The sequence below is a fragment of the Lepidochelys kempii genome, chromosome 5 (genome assembly GCF_965140265.1).
Source record: "Lepidochelys kempii isolate rLepKem1 chromosome 5, rLepKem1.hap2, whole genome shotgun sequence".
NCBI lineage: Eukaryota > Metazoa > Chordata > Testudines > Cheloniidae > Lepidochelys > Lepidochelys kempii.
The window spans coordinates 75059853-75084000 of NC_133260.1; the positions used below are offsets into that span (position 1 = coordinate 75059853).

At 39.8% G+C, this 24148-nt stretch overlaps 1 long non-coding RNA gene across 12 annotated transcripts in view; it reads right to left on the bottom strand.

Annotated features, from left to right (window-relative positions):
* Positions 1-24148, bottom strand: part of LOC140911533 (uncharacterized) — a 402088-nt gene that overhangs the window by 139805 nt on the left and 238135 nt on the right. For all 12 annotated transcript variants that reach the window (XR_012159024.1, XR_012159022.1, XR_012159029.1 and 9 more), the window contains one exon: positions 18460-18563. This is a non-coding gene — a long non-coding RNA (uncharacterized lncRNA). The remainder of the gene's footprint in view (positions 1-18459; positions 18564-24148) is intronic.

The following is a 24148-nucleotide window of genomic DNA, read 5'->3' on the forward strand; positions in this document are numbered from 1 at the left end:
TCAGTTAAGTCTCCAGCTTTGGGGACACGGTTCAGACCTGGGTCTGGGTAGCAACAGGCTAGTGGGTCTGGCTCAACAAGGCAGGGTTCTGAAGTCCCAAGCTGGAAGGGAAAACAGGCTCAGAGGTAGTCTCAGCACATCAGGTGACAGTCCCAAGGGGGTCTCTGTGACCCAACCCGTCACAAGTTCACCAAAGGAAACAGCAAGAATCAAAAGTAAGATCAGCTAAGTTTGATAAGCAGAATGAAAAACATGAATCTCACCTGAACTTTAAAAAAAAAAAAAAAAAAGAACTGAGTACCTAATTCCATTTCTATTTTTTCCACTATCATAAGTTGAGTGCAACAGTTTTTCCTCTTGTCCGTATGTTACTGTGTTTCTGATTACTATCAAAAGCATTGTGCTGACAATAACTGTTCACTGTAATTGTGTCCAATGTGAATTTCAACCTCTTGATCTCAGGCTATTCATTCTTTATTCGTATCTATTAGCGGCATGTGTTGAAGCTATCCTGTTATTAAATCCTCCGTTGCATTGAAGATGAATGGTTCCACTATGCTCCATTTTACTTAGCACTCAGTGGAGAAGACACCATCTCTTGTTTTTGAGTTCCCTTATGTCCAATTTGTACACTCTCAAGGATTAAGAAAAACACACAATATTTTATTGGGAACTTCTTAAAGTGCTGCTGGCATAATCCAAAGATAGTGTTCTTTAAAGAAGATTCCAAACCTCAATTCGGGTTACACATGATTCTGGAGACCATCTTTAGAAAGACTGAAGACTCATAACATGACCTGAGTATCCAGTGAGATCTCATAGTGTGTAACATACACACAGCAAGTCATTTTTGTATAAAGTAAATACTCAACTCAGTTCACAAATGTATCCTTATTAAGTATGTCAAGGTTCCTTCCCCACTCTGAACTCTAGGGTACAGATGTGGGGACCTGCATGAAAGATCCCCTAAGCTTATTCTGACCAGCTTAGGTTAAAACTTCCCCAAGGTACAAACTTCTACCTTTTGTCCTTGAACCTTTATGCTGCCACCACCAAAGTGTCTAACAAAATAACAGGGGAAGTGCCCACTTGGAAACATCTCGCCCCCCAAAATATCCCCCCAAGCACTACACCCCTTTTCCTGGGGAAGGCTTGATAAAAATCCTCACCAATTTGTACAGGTGAACACAGACCCAAACCCTTGGATCTTAAGAACAATGAAAAAACAATCAGGTTCTTAGAAGAAGAATTTTAATTAAAGAAAAAGTAAAAGATTCACCTCTGTAAAATCAGGATGGTAAATACCTTACAGGGTAATCAGGTTCAAAACATAGAGAATCCCTCTAGGCAAAACTTTAAGTTAAAAAAAAACCACAAAAACAGGAATATACATTCCATTCAGCACAAAACTTATTTTATCAGCCATTTAAACGAAACAGAATCTAATGCATATCTAACTAGATTGCTTACTAACTCTTTACAGGAGTTCTGACCTGCACTCCTGCTCTGGTCCCGGCAAAAGCATCACACAGACAGAGAAGACCCTTTGTTTCCCCTCCCCCTCCAGCTTTGAAAGTATCTTGTCTCCTCATTGGTCATTTTGGTAAGGTGCCAGCGAGGTTATTTTAGTTTCTTAACCCTTTACAGGTGAAAGAGTTTTTCCTCTGGCCAGGAGGGATTTAAAGGTGGTTAGCCTTCCCTTTATATTTGTAACAAAGTAATATAAGCATTGTCAAGGATACCCTTTGGAAAACTTTAAAAATCATTCAACATCTACATTGTATGGTCTATGTACCATACAATACCTCCTCATACACTTCTACTTAGGGTATTTACATTAAAACAGGATCTTTGGACTAGGTTTTTAAAGGTATCTAAGTGTTTACAGAGGCAGATAGATGCCAAAAGGGAGCGAGTTAGTTCCCTAGACCTTTAGTAATTTTGAATGACTATGAATTTATTGAGACCAAAAAGGAATAATTTGCATGTCTCTGTTATTCAATTTTCATAGCTTTTTAAGAATTGTTATGGTCAACCTACAAAACAGATCTGATCACTCTCTAAGTAACTTATCTTTTCCTTTAGTGAAAAGCATTAGCTCTGAAAGCAGACTTAATATCAAAACATATAGATCAACTACAAAACAGCACCAAAACAAAATAACAAGAGTGGCGTTTGAGCAGAGTTTCATGGACAAACCAGATTTTTGTACCCATACCATACTACTTTTCATTCTGCATATTTCCTCTCCCAGCACTGTTGTAGTTGGATCTGGGAGCAAACAAACTCCCCTAAAAGAAGTGCTGCAGGCAAACTGATGGTTTCTGTGGTGAGCAGCAAAATAAAAGGGTTGGAGCTGTCAATATTTCAACAAAGGTCTCACACAAATAACTGTATTTTAGGTTACTAGATCATCCACTCACAAGCACTTCCTATTTTTCCCCTCCCCATATCTCTCTCCCCCACACTTTCTCCACCATGGTAGCTGCTCTCAGTTTTTCCTGTTTTGTTCCAGAGTGAGATCCCAAGTGTGTGAGGTCCACCTCTTTTCCAGAATATTATCTGCTTTTCCTTTGTACCATAGTTGGTTTTTTTCCTTTCCCTGATGGATGTTTGCCCTTTCCTCTCACTTTTCCCTCTGTTGACTATTACTTCCCTTGCTTCCTAAGGCCTAAGGCCACAGAGTAATATTCATAATGCTGCTACCTGGCAGGGGCCAGCGGGCATGCTATTGACTGTGTTTTAGCTAAGTGAAGAACAGTGACTGAATTACATTACTTCTATGAAAGATGTGTGACCCTGGTTAAAATGTATCTGTAGAGGGGGTCCCTGCAGTGAGGCTTACAAAGGAGTAAAGTGGGAACCACAGGATTCTATGCTGGAATTTTTGTGACCAGACCCTACCTACCTGTTTGGAGAGGAAAGAAGAAGAGAGAACAGAGTTTCTTTTGAAAAGAGAAAGCAAAAGCACAAGACAGAGAAAAGAAAGCTCCTTTTGGAGTGCATGACAGCACATGCATGGGCTGGCTAGAACTGGAGTGCTCCAACCTCTAGAGCCAAGTCAAAACCTTACAGGGACTTTCCAGGGACTGGGACCTTACTGCAAAATCAAGGGAAACTCTAGATTCATTGGCAACAGAGTTGTGAATACCATTACCACCAGAGACTCTGGATTGTTACACCCTACTTCCTTCACCCCAGTAAACCCCCTTTTCAGTGGAGACTAAGACTCTTGTGTTTGGGAAGTCAGGCCTGGCTGAAAGACATTTGTCCTTGACACTGCAAAATACCAAGAGGGCTGGAGGTACCATCACATGTAAAAAGCTGTAGAATCCCCCCCAGAGGAGAAGACAACCAGCTGGGTAAGGTGGTAGGGAAGGGCAAGAGAAGGGGAGGGATACTAGGGATGATAGAGGAGTAGGTAACTGCAATCTGCAGCTACTGCTGGCTCCAGAGGTACTAGACTGAAAATTTAAATCTCCCATCTACTTCCAGAGCTCTCCTACTGGCGGGGCCACTGTAAGACAGGCTTCCCTCTTCCCAAACTCCCCTCAAGACCTATATCTTGGCCACTGAAATGCTGTTTATCTACCCTAACAATAATACAATAACACCCTGTGCCAGGTCAGCACCTTGCTGACCTATGGACTCAAGCCCCTCTTATACCTGGTGGAATAGAGGCTACAAATAGTTTTCAAAACTGACAGATTTGTGATTCCTCCATCTCAAAGAGTCGCGACTTAAATCTTACTCTGAACAATTCATCAAGAATTTTCATCAACCTACTTAAGTTTACTGCAGGACAAGATCCAAAACTCAAGGATGCTCTGAAAACCATTCCAAAAAACCCAAAGTATATCTCCACTGAAATTCAGAATGAAATAATTCATCTTATGAAGAAAATGGACTAAAATTATTGAAGATATTCAGAAAAAAATGGTGAGGTCAAGTTCTCCTGCCTGAAATGTGACACTACAAGGGATGCTGTGAATGGAAAAAGTTTGTCCACTATTTTGTGCTACTTGATGATGAAGGCAGACTTTCTAGGGTAGCCCAACTTCTATGGCCTCACTGCTGAAGATATTACACACCACATTTTGAAAGACTTCTATGAACAGGGTCTTGACCCTCAAGATAATTTATGTTCTTGCTTTAATGATGCCAAAGTTACATCAGGGTGCAAAGGAGGTGTGCAAATGCTTTTACAAGAGAATTTAAACAAGTAAATATTTTACACACACTGTTTGACTCACCAGTTACATCTGCAAAGACCAGCACTCCAAAGATTCATAGAAACAAGATGGCCTTGCCACCTGAAAACATTGGAAATAATTTGGAAGAGATTCAGAGTGTTCTGTCAAAATGGGTGTGTGTGTGAATGCATATGGCAATTTGTCCATTGAAGCAGGAGGGCTGTTGATTACAGAATCATTCAAATTCTTGTTCTTAGCTGAAGTTATGAGACTGGTTCTGAAAGTTTTTGTTCCTTTGAACAATTACTTTCAAAAGGAACTAATGCACCTTGCTAAAGGAGTTGAATTGGATTACTGTTGTTGCCAGTGAAGAACTTCAACAAAAGAGAGCAGTTTTAAGATTTTTTTGCATAAATTTAATCCACGCAAGCTGTTTTGAAAGATGCATATGATGAAGCATCAATATAGGATCTGCCCCCTAAAGAGCTAAGGTATTGCCCCCAAAGCTTCCAGATTCCATGGTTACAGAGCACTTACCAGGATTCCAAAGTGTAGCATCAATTATCCCAGATTTATCATGAATTGATGAAACCAGTGGTGAACTGCAAAGGACATTTTTTGAAATGGTAGTCACTTGCATACTTTGATGGACTTGCTTGGATTAGATACAAAAAAGGAAACGTTGAAATGGCTGTATTTAAACCACTGATAGATAAGAGAAACTGCTAAGAATCTGAAGAAGTTCTAGGTGTTGTCAAGGAATTAAACGAGGCTTTCCCATGTATTTTTGGGATGTTTATAGTGATCTTGTTTGGAGCATCAACTGCACCTTGTGAATTCCTTTTCTTGTGTGAAGAGAATTTTTTGGCACCACAGGAGAAGCATGCCCAATGAAAGAAAGAGAAACCTAATTCTGCTGTCATTTGAAAGTGATTTCACTTCAAAACTGAACCTGGATGTCCTTGTGGAAGAATTCAGACATTATCATCTAAGACTACTTCAATTTTGGTTTCATGAACGGACTTTACATTACATAGCACTTTCATGTTCAGATCTGTACTTTTATATTTCTTATTTTTTTTTGAATTCTTGAATATTTGTTATACTGTACAATCACAGAAAGAGGTATATTTTTTCTTATTACATAAAAATAAAGTTTTTAAAAGGCTTATGACTGAGGCTGCATTTTTCACTAAGTACGTGAACTTCTGAAGGCAAGCACAACTTCCCCTTTTGTCATGAAGTCTGCTCCCCATGTTGATGTCTTAGCTATGGACATCTAGATTCAAGACTTCACTTCTTCCTCCCCACAATTAATACTTAAACTATATTGGGATGACTAAAGAATTGACTCCTCTTGGAAAAGAATTATTCAGACTAGCACATTTACTACCAGAGAAAATTATTCACACTGTACACAAGTACTTAAAAACACCTTATTTAAAAAAAAAAAAACATCAATTGCTGGAATCTGTATATGCAGTTATAGGTTTAAGTAGTATAACCTTGGCTGGGATGTAATTAGAAATGGGACCAAACTAAAAGCTTTGTGAAAGCTTGCATCCATGTCCAAATACTGTGGCTGGACCCTAACTCTGTAATGTGCTGACCCAAAACCCTGATTCTGAACAGTCCTGAACTATAGGAAAGTCTCCATCTGGCTTTAACTATTTTGTTTCAATCCCATCTGTAAAGATAACTAATTCATAGCAATTAACTCGTAATTTCGACACATTCTGCAGTGTCATGTTGTCAGTTAAGTTCACTCCAGGTGACATCTGTACTATAATGCTAATGATATTTTACAAAATCCCTACTAAAAACAAAACAACCCCCCCCCCCAACAACAACAACAAACCCCCACACACATTATGGCAGTATGTCAGAAACCAATGAAGTCCTTTATGGCTTATGGCTACAGAACTTACTGACGCCTAAGATACAAAGTATATTCTGTTTAGAAACACTTTCTTGCTTCAGATTTTTTCTGCTGTCACATAAAAGTTGTTTTTCTCCAAGCAAGAAAAAAAAGAAAGATGTGCCACAGAAGTGCTATGCCTGCAAAATCAGAAACATTTTACTCTTTTCAAGGAAATATTTCATCCTAATAGCAGTAGAAAACTATAAACAGGCTCCACTATCTGGTAATGACCTTACTTGTCCAGCCACATTAGTCATCATCAGGTTGGTAGAGTTGAGTGAGCCCCTAAAGATATAAATACAAGTTTTTACATCTTTCAAGTCTCATTTCTGTTTTCTGTGTTGTGTGTTTTGTGCCATCTCACATTTTCTTCTTGTAGGCTAACTAATGATGATGACAGGTCAGTCTGCTGCGAACCTGTCACAAAGTTATCATCTAGGAAAGGGACTCTTGTATTCATGGGGAAAATTTGCCTAAATTCTTCACTTTATACATTGATCAGTCATTCCTTATTGAGACACCACAAATAGAACCTGATTAGGATCACAGTTTCCAGAAGTCTTGTTGTCATATGCTACAATTATCAGGTTTGACCAAATGGAGGATATACAACTGAACCACATTGTCTGGTGTAACCACTATACCATACAGGTTTCAGAGTAACAGCTGTGTTAGTCTGTATTCACAAAAAGAAAAGGAGTACTTGTGGCACCTTGGAGACTAACCAATTTGAGCATAAGCTTTCGTGAGCTTCACGAAAGCTTATGCTCAAATAAATTCGTTAGTCTCTAAGGTGCCACAAGTACTCCTTTTCTTTTTGCACTATACCATACAGTTCTTCATTCTTCACAGAAACCAGATTTCTGACTCCTTAACCAACAGCTCAATAGAGTCTTACTGTGAGCAGCTGACTTTATTAAAGTATAACTGCTTCTGAATTTAAAAGGATATCTGGCCCAAGCAATATATAAACAAGGTAATACAAAATATGGACAGGCATAATTCATGTTCATATTGATATTGCATTTATTAACATGGCACATCATGCAACACAGATACTCTGGCATCAATGCTGGAACATTCAGCATATTCCCATAAATGTCAGAAGCACCAGTACAATTGCAACAAAAGTTTTCTTGCTTAGGATTCTAGATTTGCCCCATCTGTCCTAGGTTCCACAGTCTCACTCTGACTGAGTCAGAGATGGAAACTCCTGGCTGACTAAAATACTTACTCAACATCAGTCAAATGGGTGATAAACTTAGAAAGTTTAACTTAAAGTTTAAACGATAACATTCGGAGGGCTACTTCAAACTATGGCTGCTGGCTTTGTTTGACCCTCTTTTCTATAGGATGTCAAACTTCCAAGCAAGATATTCTCAGAGACACCAGCTGTTATTAGGCCTTTATACTCTAATAGCTCTGATGAATCTGTTTCATCTGTGTAGAAACCTACGGAGATGCTAGAAAACCCCCTATATTTATGTTTAATTTTTGGAAGCCTAATTCCATCTCTCCTGCCTGATCTGGCCGTGATAATATCAAGGCTTTTATATAAATACAAAAACAAAAATGTCCCCTTGAAGGATCTTCCTCTTCTTGTAAAAAAACAAGCAAAAAAACCCTCTGACAATGCAATCCCCAGTCATGTGTCATTGATTGTATCAATTACAAGCACCGGGGAAGTCTCCAACTTTAAATTTACTCTTCCCATTTTCTCAGTGCATCTCCACTTCATCTATGTTTAATTTCTTGGTAGCCTTACATCTTTTCTGCCTGATCTAGGCATGGTAATAGTTAAAGTTTTCATACAAATAAATATACAAAAATTATTTTTGTATATTATCTCACACTTAAGAGTAGATGCTATCATTAACTGACTTTATTTTTAAAGGTTTTACCTTCAGCATTTGTCTCTTTTTCCAGGACCAAAAGAATATCCTTTGTGTAGTTTAGTGTGGGATATAAAGGCGTCAGCACAAAACCCATCAGCCTAGGTTGATTGGTGCTTCTGTTTATCATGTTATTTATGGTAGCAAATCTCATAATTCTGAGACTGGCATAATGGACACATTGACACTTGTAAAAAAACGTATTTCTCACTCAAGACACAAAACATTTGGAAATGTAGATGTCTGAGGCAAAGATGCAGATCCTCAAGGTACTTAGGTGCCTATCTGCCTCTTTAGGTGGCAAACTCCACCATTGAGGCACCACTGACATTTTCAAAACTGCCATTCAGCTGCTGTCCTACCACATAGGCATGTAAATCCCCCTAAGTGCCTATGTTTCTGCCAGTCAGCATTTCCATTTAGGTGGCTACCTAAACTCAAATGCTGTCTCACAGCTAACAAGGAGCTCAAAGCCCTTACTCTAGCTTAAACCTTGGAGGTCCTAAAATAAGATGCTCAGACTAGATGAGGGAAAGTCTATTTCACAAATAGGGCCTGATTTTCTAGGTGTGCTCAGAGCACACCTAAAGCCTGACATGTTTGAGACCCCAGAACAGGAAGGTTTAATGCAGGCCACCAATAGGTGAGGTGGCTGCACATCATCCTCAAAAAGACACACAGGGAACCATAGGGTGAGCATAAGAGAAGTATTGAGCATGAGCAAGAGACGGCTTTTGCTACATAAGTGGCTGACCTAGGTTAGGTGCCTAACTCCAGAAGAGCGTTCACAACTGAAGATCCTGACTGAAGGGAGCTGCCCATCTCTGGCCAGTCAGCCAGATACGTCAAGTTAGCTACTTAGGCATCTAAGCCCCTTGCCTCTTCCATTTCCTCTTTGTTATTTCACTCTGGCTAGGTTAAGTGGCTTCCCACTCAGCGTCCTCAATTCTTTTCTTTTGCACTTAACTTTCCCCATGTCTTGTATGTGGAGGCTGGCTGATGAACCCACAAGGCGGCAGGTGGCCTAGGGGTCAGGCATTGCAACTCTGAGTGAAGCAATGCCCAGTACTTTTGAGGACCTGGGCCATAGCTCACGTTAATAATTATTCCACATGTTGCACATTAGTAACATGCCACATTGATTTTAACTATTTTTCTAGCCATCAGTAGTCAACAAGTGACTCTATAAACGTATTAGTTACACCACTGATTAGAACTGAATTGCAGTTAATTCTCACCACAGTACAACAGAGGGCTGAATATTCATACCTACGTAGTTGTACGATAGAAACAAGACAGTGCTTCTCTGAAACATGGAACAATTTTTCTGCATGAACCCTCACTAATAGTATATGATATTTAAACTGCCCTTTTAGAAAAGAAACAGTTTACCGCAATGATTCACTGGGGTTGGGTTGTTTTTTTAAAATGCTTTCTTGGGCTTTCATAGTTTTGACACAGATCAAAGCTAGATGGCAACAAAATAAAATGTCTTTGATATACAGACATCTAAAATGTAACAATAGGCCTCAAATATGTAAAGAAAGAGAGGTAGTCAAAGTACAAGTATCCTATATTACAATAAATTTTATACTATTATATGTTCACCTTTCAGGCATGGAGCTTGACATATCAGGTGACAATGGGACAAAATTGTTATTTTATTTACTAGCAATTACAGTATCCAGAAGTTTGTTACTTTAATATAAAGAAAAACACTGAATGATGCTTTTTAACATCTGCTATTAAGGTTAATCATGGTAGATCTAATACTCCTCTCACTTAGACCAGTTTGCCTACTGTTTTACTTTGTAAAAACATTCTCTTCTGTCTTCAGAGCAATTTTTTGTCCAAACCGATTTCCCAGTCCATGGTTATGGGAAACAAAAATATATCCATATAATGGAAGCTGATTACATCTTTAACAGTGGAGAGGCTTCCCTCTCTCCATGGTGTACCACTTAAATATATAAGAAGAAACTGTAGTCCCACTGAAATCAAAGGGAGTTTTGCTACAGGATTTCACCAATAGTGCCTATAAAGAATTGGTTAAAAAATAGTGAAAATGTAATAGAAATATTTTCACTGACATTTCAGAAAGTTGAAAAAGATTCAACCAGCTTTGGTTTCTAAACACTGAGCCTCCAAACACTGACAGCACAATGTTTGCACATTGTATAGCTAACAGAGTACCTCCAGGGTAGGCATTTTGAAGCAACTGAAAAATATACCTGTACTTACACCGCATGCTGAGTTTCTGTAATTGTGACACAGTACATTTGGAAATTTCAATGTTAAACTGCCCAGATCCCCATGCACTTCCATGTAGCACAGCGATGCAGTGTTACTCTATTAGACCATACCAATAAGTCAAACTAGCTCCTGGTTTAAGAACTTCTGCAAGTTATTCTCTCTCCGCCCCTCCCAACTGCCCAAACATTGTCTCTATTTTAATCCTCTGTACTCTTTTTCATTCCTCCCTCCCTCAAGCACTATCTTTCTTCCATTCCATGCTAAAAATGACTTGCTAAACTTTACCTTATGGGTTCTTTTTTCTTTCTTTATAAAGCACTAGTTACAAAAAATGGGGTAAGAAAAGCAAAATTTGCTAGGCTGACACTGACCCTGAATCTCTCTCACACTGCAAAGGAACACATTCTTTACAAGCAGCAGGTGAATACCACATGAGCTTGTGAAAATGGGAATTGGAGGAGTGTGATGAGTGGTCTTGTCTATAATGCATTTATCTCACACAGCCCTTGTAAAACTGTTATAACTAGCCTAGGCATATTAGGAAATTGCTAATAGTTTTGGCAGTGCAGAGAAGAAAAAAGAAATAGTTGGTATAAATAGGGCAGTTACAGTCTAGCATATCTCAAGTGTTAATATGTTCTGAAAAAATGTACTTTTGTTCCTGTGTCTCCATCTTTCTTTTTCCAAATTTAAAGCATTGAAGCTTATTCTTGATAGCAGTACTACAGCACCTCTATAAATCCCTTCCAGTGCCTTGTCAATACTTGCCATAATAAAAGAGGAGCATTTCAGACTCCTGCTTCAGGATATGCCCCAATTCCCCAGATTATCCAGAGCACTATCATTCCATCTACAAACAACTGCTTGTTTTATTTGAAGTTGTATGTAGAGAACTTGGGTGATCTGTAAGTAACTATGCAATGCAAACCCCCAAAATAACTGACCTACTGCATTATAATGCTAGAAAGTATATTACCAGAAAATTAAGCCTTTCCAGTTTTGCATCATCAAAGAAAGGAATTCATGAGGAAGTTATCCATAACATGCTTCCAAGAAACTGGAATTTCTGTGAACACTGTGGTTCAAGTATTGTATTAAACTACAGAAGGTGATGTTCATAATTTTCCATAATGGAAAAAAATGTAAAAACTAATTAAATTAATTGCAATTAATTGCACAGTTAAACAATAATAGAATACCATTTATTTAAATATTTTGCATGTTTTCTACATTTTCAAATATATTGATTTCAATTACAACACAATACAAAGTGTACAGTGCTCACTTTGTTTATTTTTATGACAAAAATTTGCACTGTAAAAAAATAGTATTTTTCAATTCACCTAATACAAGTACAGTAATGCATTCTCTTCATCATTAAAGTGGAACTCACAAACATAGGATATGTACAAGAAAGCCTGCATTCAAAAACAAAACAATGTAAAATTTTAAAGCCTGCAAGTCCACTCAGTCCTACTTCTTGTTCAGCCAATTGCTCAGACAAACAAGTTTGTTTAAATTTATAGGAGATAATGCTGCCCGCTTCTTGTTTACAAAGTCATCTGAAAGTGAGAACAAGCATTCTTGTGTTACTGTTGTAGCCGGCCTCATGAGATATTTACATGCCAGATGCAGTAAAGATTCACATGTCCCTTCATGTTTCAACCACCATTCTAGAAGACATGCATCCATTGTGATGACAGGTTCTGCTTGATAACAATCCAAAGCAGTGCGGACTGATGCATGTTCATTTTCATTATCTGAGTCAGATGCCACCAGCAGAAGGTTGATTTTCTTTTTTGGTGGTTCAGGTTCTGTAGTTTCCACATCAGAGTGTTGCTCTTTTAAGACTTCTGAAAGCATGCTTGTAGTGGGGCGGCTGCTCCACTCTCTGAGAGGATGGGCTAGAACAGGCCAGAGGGGCTGCGCTGATCAGCAGCCAATCAGCAAGGGCCTGTGGAGAGCCAATCAGGGCTGGGCTGGGTCCTATATAAAGGCTGCCTAGTAGTAATGGGGGCAGTCTCTCCCTGACTAGAAAAGGAGGTAGCACCTTGGTCAGAGCAATGCTGGACAGGCTTGGGGGAGCAGAGGAGAGCTCTGGCCCAGTTAACTGCCAGGCTGTGGCCCCTACGAAAAAGGGTCGAGAAGGTGCCCGGGGCCAAAGGCAAAGTGGCCCAGGCAGGATAGGCGGACAAGAGGGGAGCAAAGGAGGGCAGAGAGAGGCTGCCACTAGAGGGTCCCTGGGTTGGAACCCAGAGTAGTGGGTGGGCCTGCCCCCCCACCCCTTACACTGCATCTGGCCACAGAGGAGTGTGGCTGAGAGAGACTGCAATTTTCCCTTAGGTGAGAGCTAGACCTGGGGTTGTGGTTGGCCACTGAGGCAGGTGCATGATGAAGGACTGTTGTTACCCCTCCCCCCCCCCCGAACGGGGTGAGAATGGAGTAGTGGGCACTACTGGAGGGCAGTGTCCTGAAGAGGATGCCGCTGAGCGGGGAGCAACGCAGGTCCCAGGGCAGCAGAACAGACAAGGGGCGAGACAACATGTGTTGAGGGTGCTCTGCAGCTGATGAGCTAATTCCCAGAGCAACTAGCAGGAGGCACCAGCGGTGGTGAGTCACGACCCTGTTACAATGCTCCACACCTCATCCCTCTCAGATTTTGGAAGGCACTTCAGATTTTTAAATCTTAGTTACAGCACTCGAACTAACTTTAGAAATCTTACATTGGTACCTTATTTGCGTTTTGTCAAATCTGCAGTGAAAGTGTTCTTAAAACGAACAACATGTGCTGAGTCATCATCAGACTTCTATAACATGAAATATATGGCAGAATGTGGGTAAAACAGAGGAGGGGACATACAGTTCTCCCAAATTCAGTCACAAATTTAATTAAACACATTTTTTTAATGAGCATCATCAGCATGGAAGCATGTCCTCTGGAATGGTGGTTGCAGTGTGAAAGAGCATATGAATGTTTAGCACATCTGGCACATAAATATCTTGCAATGCCGGCTACAAAAATGCCATGCAAATGCCTGTTCTCACTTTCTCGTGACATAATAAGTAAGTGGGCAACATTATCTCCCTTAAACGTAAACAAACTTGAACAAGAAGTAGGACTGAGTGGACTTGTAGGCTCTCTTTTACATTGTTTTGTTTTTTTAGTGCAGTCATGTAACAAAATATCTACATTTGTAAGTTGCACTTGCATGACAGATTGCACTACAGTACTTGTATGAGGTAAATTGAAAAATACTATTTTTACAGTATTTGTAAGCAAAATATATGCTTTGATTTCAATTACAACACAGAATACAATATATATAAAAATGTAGAAAAACATCCAAAATATTTAATTTCAATTGGTATTCTATTATTTAACAGTGCAATTAAAATTGTGATCAATCATGGTTATTTTTTTGTAGTTAATCATGTGAGTTAGCTGCAATTAATCAACAGCCCTAGTAAAATCACTTCTGAACAATGTATCCCGAGGAGATTTATTTCTTACCAACTGAGGAAAAGTGAGTAAAAGTAGCTATCCTTAATCTCATACAAGAAAATGGAAGTGCAGTTTATAGGAGCAGAAGTACCAGCACACAGACATTATAGGGTCATTTGTTTCTGTAATGATAGAGAGGAAATAAAGTTCAGGCAGTGTTTGATTTAAAAGGTCAGACTTTACATATTTCCAGATATCATGCCACAATATTTGTTTGAATTTTCATTGCCTCTACACAAGGCAAAAAACATGTCCAACAAACCAGAAGACCCACTGAATATTTTCTTAGTCATTAAAAATTAGACCCTTAACGTGGTACCTAAGGGTAGCAGAATTCTAAGTTGTGAGTCTAAAATACAGAAATATTTTTTAAAAAATTTCCTGAGTTACAGATGTTAACGTGCAGTTTTCCACATCTGAGTGTTTGAGAGTCATGTGTTATCTTATTGCAAAGGGCCAGTTCTCTGAGACCCACCAAAAATGAGACCGTCCGATTCATCAGGAAACATCTGTGAAAATCTCTACCAATTACTGGAGAATGATGGTGAGTGCTACATCTGATTGTTAAAGTGTCTTTCGGGGCCCTTGCTCCTTCATAGTCAACACTTCTCTGGAGGAGGGGAAAATGAGTATATGGCCAAATACATGTCTTGCTTCCCTCATCTGTAGAATTTTAATCTCATGGACTTCAGTGAGATTTTTAACATGCTAGAACTTAATCACATGTTTAAGTAATTTGGTGGATCAGGGCTTAAGAGCTCAAACCTGCAAATAGAATTGGTTGAAATTTTCTCATAAAAAAACTTGTCTTTTTGGATGAAGTATTTGTTTTAAAACAAACCATCATTGACTTTTCTTTCTGTTACCCCCTATACACACATCTCCTAGCCTCTCTTTTTCAAAAGAGGTGGGGGAAAGAGAAGTATCTTTCCCCCCAAATGCACACCCTGGAACTGTGACATGAAGCAACACACCTAATTCATAGACAGGAACATAAAGAGGTGGTTATGAGTGAAGATCAAAAGGTTCAGCTTTAATTCAGTCTGGTGAATCATCCAAAAATTCAGATACTTATCCAAACTTAATTTTGGAATCTCTCTTTGGACTCAGGTCAAGCATTTCCAAAGATGATCTATGCTGGCTGCTTGGGAACAGAGTAAGGGGGAAAAATCCAATGGAAAATGTGGAGATCTAGAATAGGGCAGGTATTTATACCCCTGGCAGGTGATGTTCCACAAAAAGCCAGTAAGTTATTGGGAACATTCTGCTGGAACTTTCCTCTGGAAAGCTTATTCCAAAATGGAGTGCAGACCTCCTCATGTTCCCTTCTCCAGAAATCTCAGGTTTTTAAACTACTGCAATATTGTTAATCCTCATTATGTTAATCCATTATGGCACAAATCATATATTCTAAAAGTATAATTCCACTGTGGCATAAATCTAGAGATGACTTTTTGAAGAACTCTCTTAGCAGTCATCTCTTATAAAACCATTGTGTTGCAAATCATTGAGTCTAAAAATCATAACATTATGGAGACTCTTTACTATCAATGACAAAATAACAACAACATCATGGGAAGAAACAGTAAAATGCTGCAGTTGTCCTACATCTTTATTAGTGTCATGAATCATATTTATGAAAATAGAAAGTTATAAACAGTTAGTGAACAGCGGTCCATTTCAAACTCAGTATGATTTTATTACTTCAGTGGACAAGCATTACAATTAAATAAGAAATTACAATATACACTTTTTTGGGCGGAAAAAACAATGGGTAACAAAAGGTCAATATACAGTACTGTGTGGATTTTTTTTTCCCCCATGAGCCACAATAATCATACTGAATACTTCCAGAAATACATGGTCAGAACTGTTCCATAAAGGATATCTGACCTTGACTCCACCAGAGGTAAACTAATATGGACTATATTTTATCTGAAATAGACCTCTCATCCATGATGGAGAAACATGGGTCAAGAAAGTGAAGAAAAACCTGGCTTCAGTCTTCATGATTCTTCCACTTATTCAGTAGCATCCAGCCATTTGATCATTTCTAGCATTAGCAATTTCTGTTAAATTATTGGAGTCAATTATACATCTTGGATTTATGACTGAACTTATGATTCTGCATTTCAACATGCCAGTCACTTTTCATCTAGAAAATATGAAATGTTGTCTTCTGTCTCCACTTTTCACACATTCAGTGGTCACTTGTCTTGGCTGAAGGTTCTTAGATAATAAAGCCATGGCATTGTATTCCATACCTAAAGCTCCGACAGTGTCTCTATGCTGTTCCTTGAAGTGTTTTTCCTGATATAGCATTGACTCAGGTTATACCGCTGAAGAGAGGAATGTTTGGCTCCTTGACTAAAAAGAACAGATGTTCTCCTAGAACTGCATAATGTCTATGTATTACAACAATGGGTATGTGAAAACGTAACCATTTGGTGCTGATCTATAGTAAGGCCAAGAAGTGGTATCTTGTCAGACCTATTTTCCCTTTGTATATCTGACAGCCTATTTGTATGTTGTTCCACAGGGAGAGCTGACCTTCACTACAACTTTACCTTGAAACCTGACTAATGGCTTTGTCGTACCAAATTAATGTGTCTGTGGCAAGTAGGTTTCTTGTCAACATTGCAAAGAAATGTATGGCCTGGCTATGGTGTGAAACTTGTATACATCCCACTCCTCTTTTCTCAACAAATATGAGTCTCCTGAAATGTGTCTTTCATGCTGTCCATTGTCCAATATTCTAGAGTTGAGATATTATACGATATAAGTGGCAAATCATTAGAAAATAATTTAGACTCTTAGTTTTTGGTCCTTTCTTGCCCAATCATTCAGAGATTTGTCCAACTTTTCAGGACAAGCTGCAAAAAGGGTAATTTTCTCCCCATCAGCTACCAGTTAAACAGATTCCTCATGCCCTTCTATTTTTCTGTGATTCAGTCATTGATTCCATCTTCTCCTGCTGCACCTTATTCCTGACCTGCTTATTCCTGACCCGCCTCTGCATCTTATCCATCTGCATGGATTCAACTAGCATCTCTGTTAATGATCCACAAATCTGCTTCTCCAGATGTGACTAGTCTTCCAGTCCAGCACATCTGACTGTGTCCCTGACATTTTGCAGGGTAGCTGTCTGACAAACAAAACAAATCTCTTTTCCTCCTCCCTTTCACTATCTCACGTCTCTATTGTGATGGACAATACCATCACCCTGCATGCAGTCTTGTATTTCTGAGGTCCTCTTTAAATCCTCACTCTCCTCCTTTCCGCATATCCAGGCAGTCACTAAGTCCTTCCACATTTGTGATACTTGGTACAAGGGTAATCCTACCAATATCATATTATTTCCCCCCCACCCAATTCCTTACATTCTGCCAGACTGTAACGCTAACCTGCAACCAATCTACTTTGAATCATTCTACAAAAACTCCTGCTTCGGTGCTTTCTTCCATGCTATCCTCCATCCACATAACATCCCATTCCCAGAGTCCCAGGCCCCCACCCTCTCCTCATTCAAACCCATGTTAAAGATTCACTTCCAAAATCCCCAAACACTAACTCTTGCCAGTCAAATACCTTCTGCTCCCAAGATTAAAAACCAACCAGTAAACAAACCCTAAGTTAATACAGCTTCCTCTGGGTCTCCTTTCTTGAAGGCAGATTCAAATAAACCCTAACACCACACAAAAGCAGCACCCCCTCCCCATGTAGACACTCAGATTAGTTTACACATACTTATATGAATGTATCACAAATAGATTCCTCACTCAATTGATTACACTGATGTAAACTGATTTAAGAGTCTACACAGGAGTCCACACTGGTTCAACTAAATTAATTTAAGAAATCAATTTAGTAAACTGGTAAAACTTTTGTATGTGGACTGGGCCTTCACCTGTAAGCTCCTTAGGATAGTGCATGTTTTTCTTGGTTGCGCCTTGTGCAGTAATCAATGCTTAACACATAGAGCCCTGCGAAGATACAAAACTTGTATCTGCATCAAATCCACAACAATGGTCCATGGATATCCCCGGATTTGCAGGGCTCTACTAATACACGTATACATGCCCAAGCATACTTGGACATAATTGTCCACTGAAGTCTCTCTTACACTATATTCAGCATTATAGTTTCAATTACAACTATTTTTCATCTTTATTGCAGGTTTCATCATAGTCTGTGGGCAGAATAATATTTTATCCAGTACCTTTAGGTCTATATTTTGAAGTGATGAGAGAAATTTTGTACTGATCTTTTGACCAAACCTGGGATAAAAGATCAACTCAGGGGAAGTTATTATCAGCACAGTATAGTATAGCACAGTACTGCCTGTTTTGTGGCCCATCCTTTGGAAGCTGCAAACATATGGTGCTTACCATTTCTGAGTAAAGAAATATTAATATTTCAGAGTGACTATATTTTGGGGCTTCCAAAGCACCAGCACTGAATGTTAGTCACGTCAGTGTATTTATTTATTTGTAAAGGAATCAATGTTTTTGTCATGGAACTGCTCCCAACCCTGTATTTGATAAGCTGGAGAGACAGGAATAAGAACAGTACCATGAAACCAGCATAGTGCAGAGGCACTTGATATAGACAGATGGGGAGTTTGATCCCATGTCAGAAACAACTTTTCTGTGCTAAGACTGTTAGCAGGGCTGTGGAATACAAAAGTGAAATTCCCACCTCTTTTCAGTAGGTTGTAGAAGTATTTGAAGTACGACTCCCCTCCTATTTGTCTGCAGCTCCTGCTTCCTTTATCTTACTGTCTCCACTTTCCAGGCTCCTCTCTGTAATCAGAAGAAATATGGCAGTGGGTGCTACTCATATGCCTGCGCCTGCCAAGGGACCATCAGGAGCACAGCTATATACACCCCATGGGAATAGATGCAGGCTGTTCTGTTTTCAGCTAATTGCTCTCGCGGCGAAGTGAAGATTATCAGCATAAGTGATACTTTACTTTGTATCCTATGAGCAGCTCACTCAAAATTTACCATCCTGATATACTTTTCCCTCAATTTCCTGGAATAAAATGTTTCCAGTTCATATTGATTGCAAATGTCTAGCTTTGAAATAAAACCCAGATTAGAGCAGACTGGGATAGACAATTGTTGTTGACTATGCCACATCTGCATTAGTTTTCCTAGATGCACTTAGGAGTGATAAATGGCAAGTGCCTGTGTGGGAAGGTGTGGATGGGGAGGGGAGGGGTGAAGAGCCATTACTAATATAGTAAACGAGGGTTGAATTAGTTTTCTCTTTATCTAGTGCAGACTATAACTCCCCCTTCAGAGCTACAGGCTGAACCAACCATTAGGACTGGCAAGGAACTCTCTGATCTCAAACAACCCATTTGGAGTGTCTTCACTTTTAAATGGCCAAATCTCTTCAATGGAAAGCTACTCTGAGCTTATGAATATGGAATAGCAGAAAGAAAGGAGGACCAGCCCCACCAATTAAAATAATCAGTGTTGCAGAAATAAGTCTTCCATTGTGCCATAGAGGCTTTAGCCTTAATCAAACTAGTGACAACCTAGGGAACTGGATATTAGGGGGCTCCATGTCCACCTCTGCCAACACCACTGAAGGTGATTTTGATAGTGTTTGTTCATACCCGCTCCTGTGGAAATAAACCCAAAAAACTACAGAAACAGGGAATTAGCCAAAAAGAGGGGAAGGAGGGATGTAGCTTTCTGAGTCACTGACATGGCACTTTTTGACTGACTCATAAGAAGTGTCGGCACCTTATCCCACTCTCAATTCAGTCTCCATCTTTATCCTACTACCAAGATGATGGCCTGATTTAAGTAGCAGGGAACACAGGGCCAGAGAAGAGTAACTGAACTGCCAGCACTGAAGAACCTGACAGGTTCGGTGTTGTGTGGTTTTTGTTTTTTAAAGGGGGGGTGGGAGAACGACAAATATTTAAGAGGAAAAATTAGGCCAAGGCCCATTTGGCCCATTTGCCCTGAAGATCCTTGCACTCCTTCCCTTTCTGGGAGTAGGGGGTACTACTTGTAGGAATGCAGACTGACTACAGGTGAGCTGCCAGCTCTGAAAATTTCTGAGCTCTGCAGGGCATGGGCCTATACTGGTTCCAAGGGCAGACTCATCTGAACCAGGTAACTTTGGGAAGTTGAGAGGATTGTGTGTGTTTTGTGTTAGATTCAGGTAAGATGTTATGTTAGGGATGGACAGGAAGATTCAGGATAGGAAAGTTTGTGTGTGTGTGCCTCAGACACATAGGGAAGGAGTTGCTTGTCTTCCTGGTTTTGGTCATGCAACAGCCCTGAAAGAGAGGCCTGACTTGCTTGCCAGAATAAAGAACTCCCATTCAGGATCAGACTACTGAGCATGAAACTTGATGAAAGTATGACCACTCGGGTAGTAATTGTCTGTGTTTTTCCAGTTAGGGAGCTCATGGGATAAAGGAAAGAAGTTGCCCTGATGTGGAACCCACAGTTCAATTGAGAGTTTGTAGCCATTCAGCATTCATCCTAGCGCTGCATGCTACTAACCCCCTGAAAGCGGTTGTCTAGAGTGTGAGAGAACAACATTTTTGAAATATCAAACCCAGGAAACACATGATGCAAGAAATAAATCCCTCCATGAGGAGAAAAAGCCTCTGGGAGATTCCTTTCAAGACAAAAACCTGCAAGGGAAAGTGCTTCAGGGAAATGTCTAAACAAAATCCCTTCTCTAGCTGTCTCTCTCAGCTTCCAACTTGAGGCTTTAGGAGACTCTTCTCAAAACACTGTTCACTGCTTTTACAAACTGCCTATTGGTACAGTATATCACTCACCCCCTCAGAAATCTCTGCAGTGATCCTGCACAGTTGGCCCTGTGGCATAAAACTCCATGCTGCCATATCAAACAGCCCGCAGGTGAACAAAGTCCTCCTTATTGCTATACTCCAATTAGGACTAACAAGAGCCCATGGAAAACTGGGCTCAGTTGTTCTCCTATGCCTCTATTCTGTACCCAGAAGAGTTGGCAAGTTAAAGAACCACTCAATAGCAAACAAGTTTTTTGGTTTTAAAAAAGAACTATGGGATTGTTTTTAATTACTTTAGAGAAGAGAGGGACAGTACTATACATTTTGCACACTGAAAAGATAGAAAATTGCCCAGAAGACTGAGTTCTGAGATATAGTGAGCTGTATGGTATTACTCTCCTGAGAACATTTCCTTCAATAAGCTGCAAATGGTAAGAGAGGAAACACCACCATCAAAACCAGGAAGGCTTACTTAAGTTGTAAAAAGAAAAGGAGTACTTGTGGCACCTTAGAGACTAACCATAACCCATCTTTAACTAAGTAGCTACCATCTAACCAAAGTCAAAGAATTCACTATGTGGCCTTTGGAAATTGGAACCTCTGTAGGTGAGCTTGAATTTATTGTTCCTGTTTGTTTTTATTGCAGTAAAGTATGTCTACACAGTGTTTTGGAGACCAGGGGAGTTAGCTTCCAGCCCTGGCTGACAGACTTGAACTAGCAGATTTCACACTAACATTCTAAAAATAGCTGGGTAGACAGTGTTTTGAAGCTGTGGCTTGGATTGGAACTTGAGCTCTGAAGCCGACCCCATTCCTAGGCCTCAGAACCTGAGCTCCAGCCTGAACTGGAATTTCAAAGTGCTGTCTATACATCTATTTTTAGAGCACTAGCAGGAGCCTTGCTAGCCTGAGTCTACTGACCTGGCCTAGAAGGCTCACTCTTGCGGGCTTCACAATGCTGGGTAGACATGCCATAGGAGCCCCAGTCATGGACCTGGAGTTAAATTTAGAATTATGCTGCCCTGGAGCTGCTGGGTAAAGCATCAGTAAACATTAGTTGGGACACACACAGGGTATGTTGAGAGCTAGATTATTAGTTAATGAATTAAACAATCTTTTTATTCTGTAGCTGGCAGACTGTGATAAAGCAAAGCTTTATTTCTCATGGTGTCTTGAATGTGGTGACTGCTACTATAGAATATTGTAATTTCTGGCCATTGATCGGAGGTAATGGGCAGGCAATGAAGCTACACCAAACTGGTGCACAGAGGTTATGTGATGTACTTTGCAATTTACAGTAGGACACCTTTCTGGCTTGTACACTTTTATTCAAAGACCAAACCAAAGGGTCCACTCTGTTATCAATATGTATATAGAACTCTCACTCCCATTAATAGAAATTATGCCTGTGGATTAGCTGCATTACAGACCACAAATTCTTTAATGTTTTTTAAAGACTGCAACCCTTTAATCTGAGAATAAGCTCACCAGGTTTGTCTCGGTATTTGTTGTCAGAAGGATAGCTATAGAGTTTACCCAGGGAATTACTTTCCTATAGGAAGTAATACTTTTGGATAACAGTTGATTGTTAGAAAGGGGGAGAAAAAAGGGTTTGGAGAGGTTAAAAGACAGGAGAGAATGCAAGTAAAAATAAAATAAAACTTTATACCTTTTGCAGTCAAGATGGGAGAGCAAATGCCCCCAAAGCAATATCAAATTTATAACAATTTAATTTTAATGAGGCAGCCCAGGGGCTCAAAATAAATGATCAAGCATTTGTTCTAAATAATGGATGAAACATATAGATAATATAACATGACTTAACAATTTCTTTAAAGATGAATTATAAGTGTGGTGTTTGCTTTTCCCTGCCAAAAATAATTCTTAATCTCAAAATGAGATTCCAACCTTAATTGGGTGAATAATTCTATTTTTATAATAGAACACCATCATCTTAACCTTTTAATTTCAGAGTTCTTAGAACATCAGCTTAACTAGATCCAGAACACTTTATCTGTTGTTGTCACTCAAGAATACAGATCTTTATTTTACCAAAATTCTGAGGTGACGAACGTCTGCAGAAGAATAACTCACTGTAGTGAAATAAGAAAAGGAGTACTTGTGGCGCCTTAGAGACTAACCAATTTATTTGAGCATGAGCTTTCGTGAGCTACAGCTCACTTCATGAGATGCATGCCGTGGAAACTGCAGCAGACTTTATATATACACAGAGAATATGAAAAAATACCTCCTCCCACCCCATTGTCCAGCTGGTAATAGCTTATCTAAAGTGATCATCAGGTGGGCCATTTCCAGCACAAATCCAGGTTTTCTCACCCTCCACCCCCCCCCCCCCCCCACAAATTCACTCTCCTGCTGGTGATAGCCCATCCAAAGTGACAACTCTTTACACAATGTGCATGATAATCAAGGTGGGCCATTTCCTGCACAAATCCAGGTTCTCTCACCCCCTCACCCCCCTCCCAAAAACCACACACACAAACTCACTATCCTGCTGGTAATAGCTCATCCAAAGTGACCATTCTCCCTACAATGTGCATAATTAAGGTGGGCCATTTCCAGCACAAATCCAGGTTTTCTCACATCCCCCCCCCACCCCCATACACACACAAACTCACTGGTAATTACCAGCAGGATAGTGAGTTTGTGTGTGTGGTTTTTGGGAGGGGGGTGAGGGGGTGAGAGAACCTGGATTTGTGCAGGAAATGGCCCAACTTTATTATCATGCACATTGTGTAAAGAGTTGTCACTTTGGATGGGCTATCACCAGCAGGAGAGTGAATTTGTGGGGGGGGGGGGGGTGGAGGGTGAGAAAACCTGGATTTGTGCTGGAAATGGCCCACCTGATGATCACTTTAGATAAGCTATTACCAGCTGGACAATGGGGTGGGAGGAGGTATTTTTTCATATTCTCTGTGTATATATAAAGTCTGCTGCAGTTTCCACGGCATGCATCTGATGAAGTGAGCTGTAGCTCACGAAAGCTCATGCTCAAATAAATTGGTTAGTCTCTAAGGTGCCACAAGTACTCCTTTTCTTTTTGCGAATACAGACTAACACGGCTGTTACTCTGAAACCTGTAGTGAAATAATTTCCTGGTTCTCTGTGGTGAGATTCCTTTGTATCACTGTGGACATCAGCACATTAGAGAATAGTCATGTGTGTATATAGTACCCACTAGACTAGAACAGAACGTATAATAGATTAGAAGGACAGAACTGCTCCAACATAAGCAGCAAAGTAGCTTCATGAATAGCATAAATATTATTCACCATACATTTGTAACCCATATGATTTTGAAACTTTTTGTCCTTTTTACACCTTTGGTTTTGGTCATGTACCCAGCAGCTTTGTGCTCTGTCAGATATTGTGGCATGTGATAGGGTTTAGCACTCATCTGATATTTTATTCTGAAGCTGAGTTTGCCACCAGGTTCTCCAGTTATGAAATTTTTGGACCCACATAAATGAAAACAGCATTTGGTATAATTTCTTTTACAGGGCAACAGGGCACCATGTGTCTCTGAGACATCCTATTTAAATTGCTGAATGTTTTCTTAGATGAACTACAGTAGTTCCT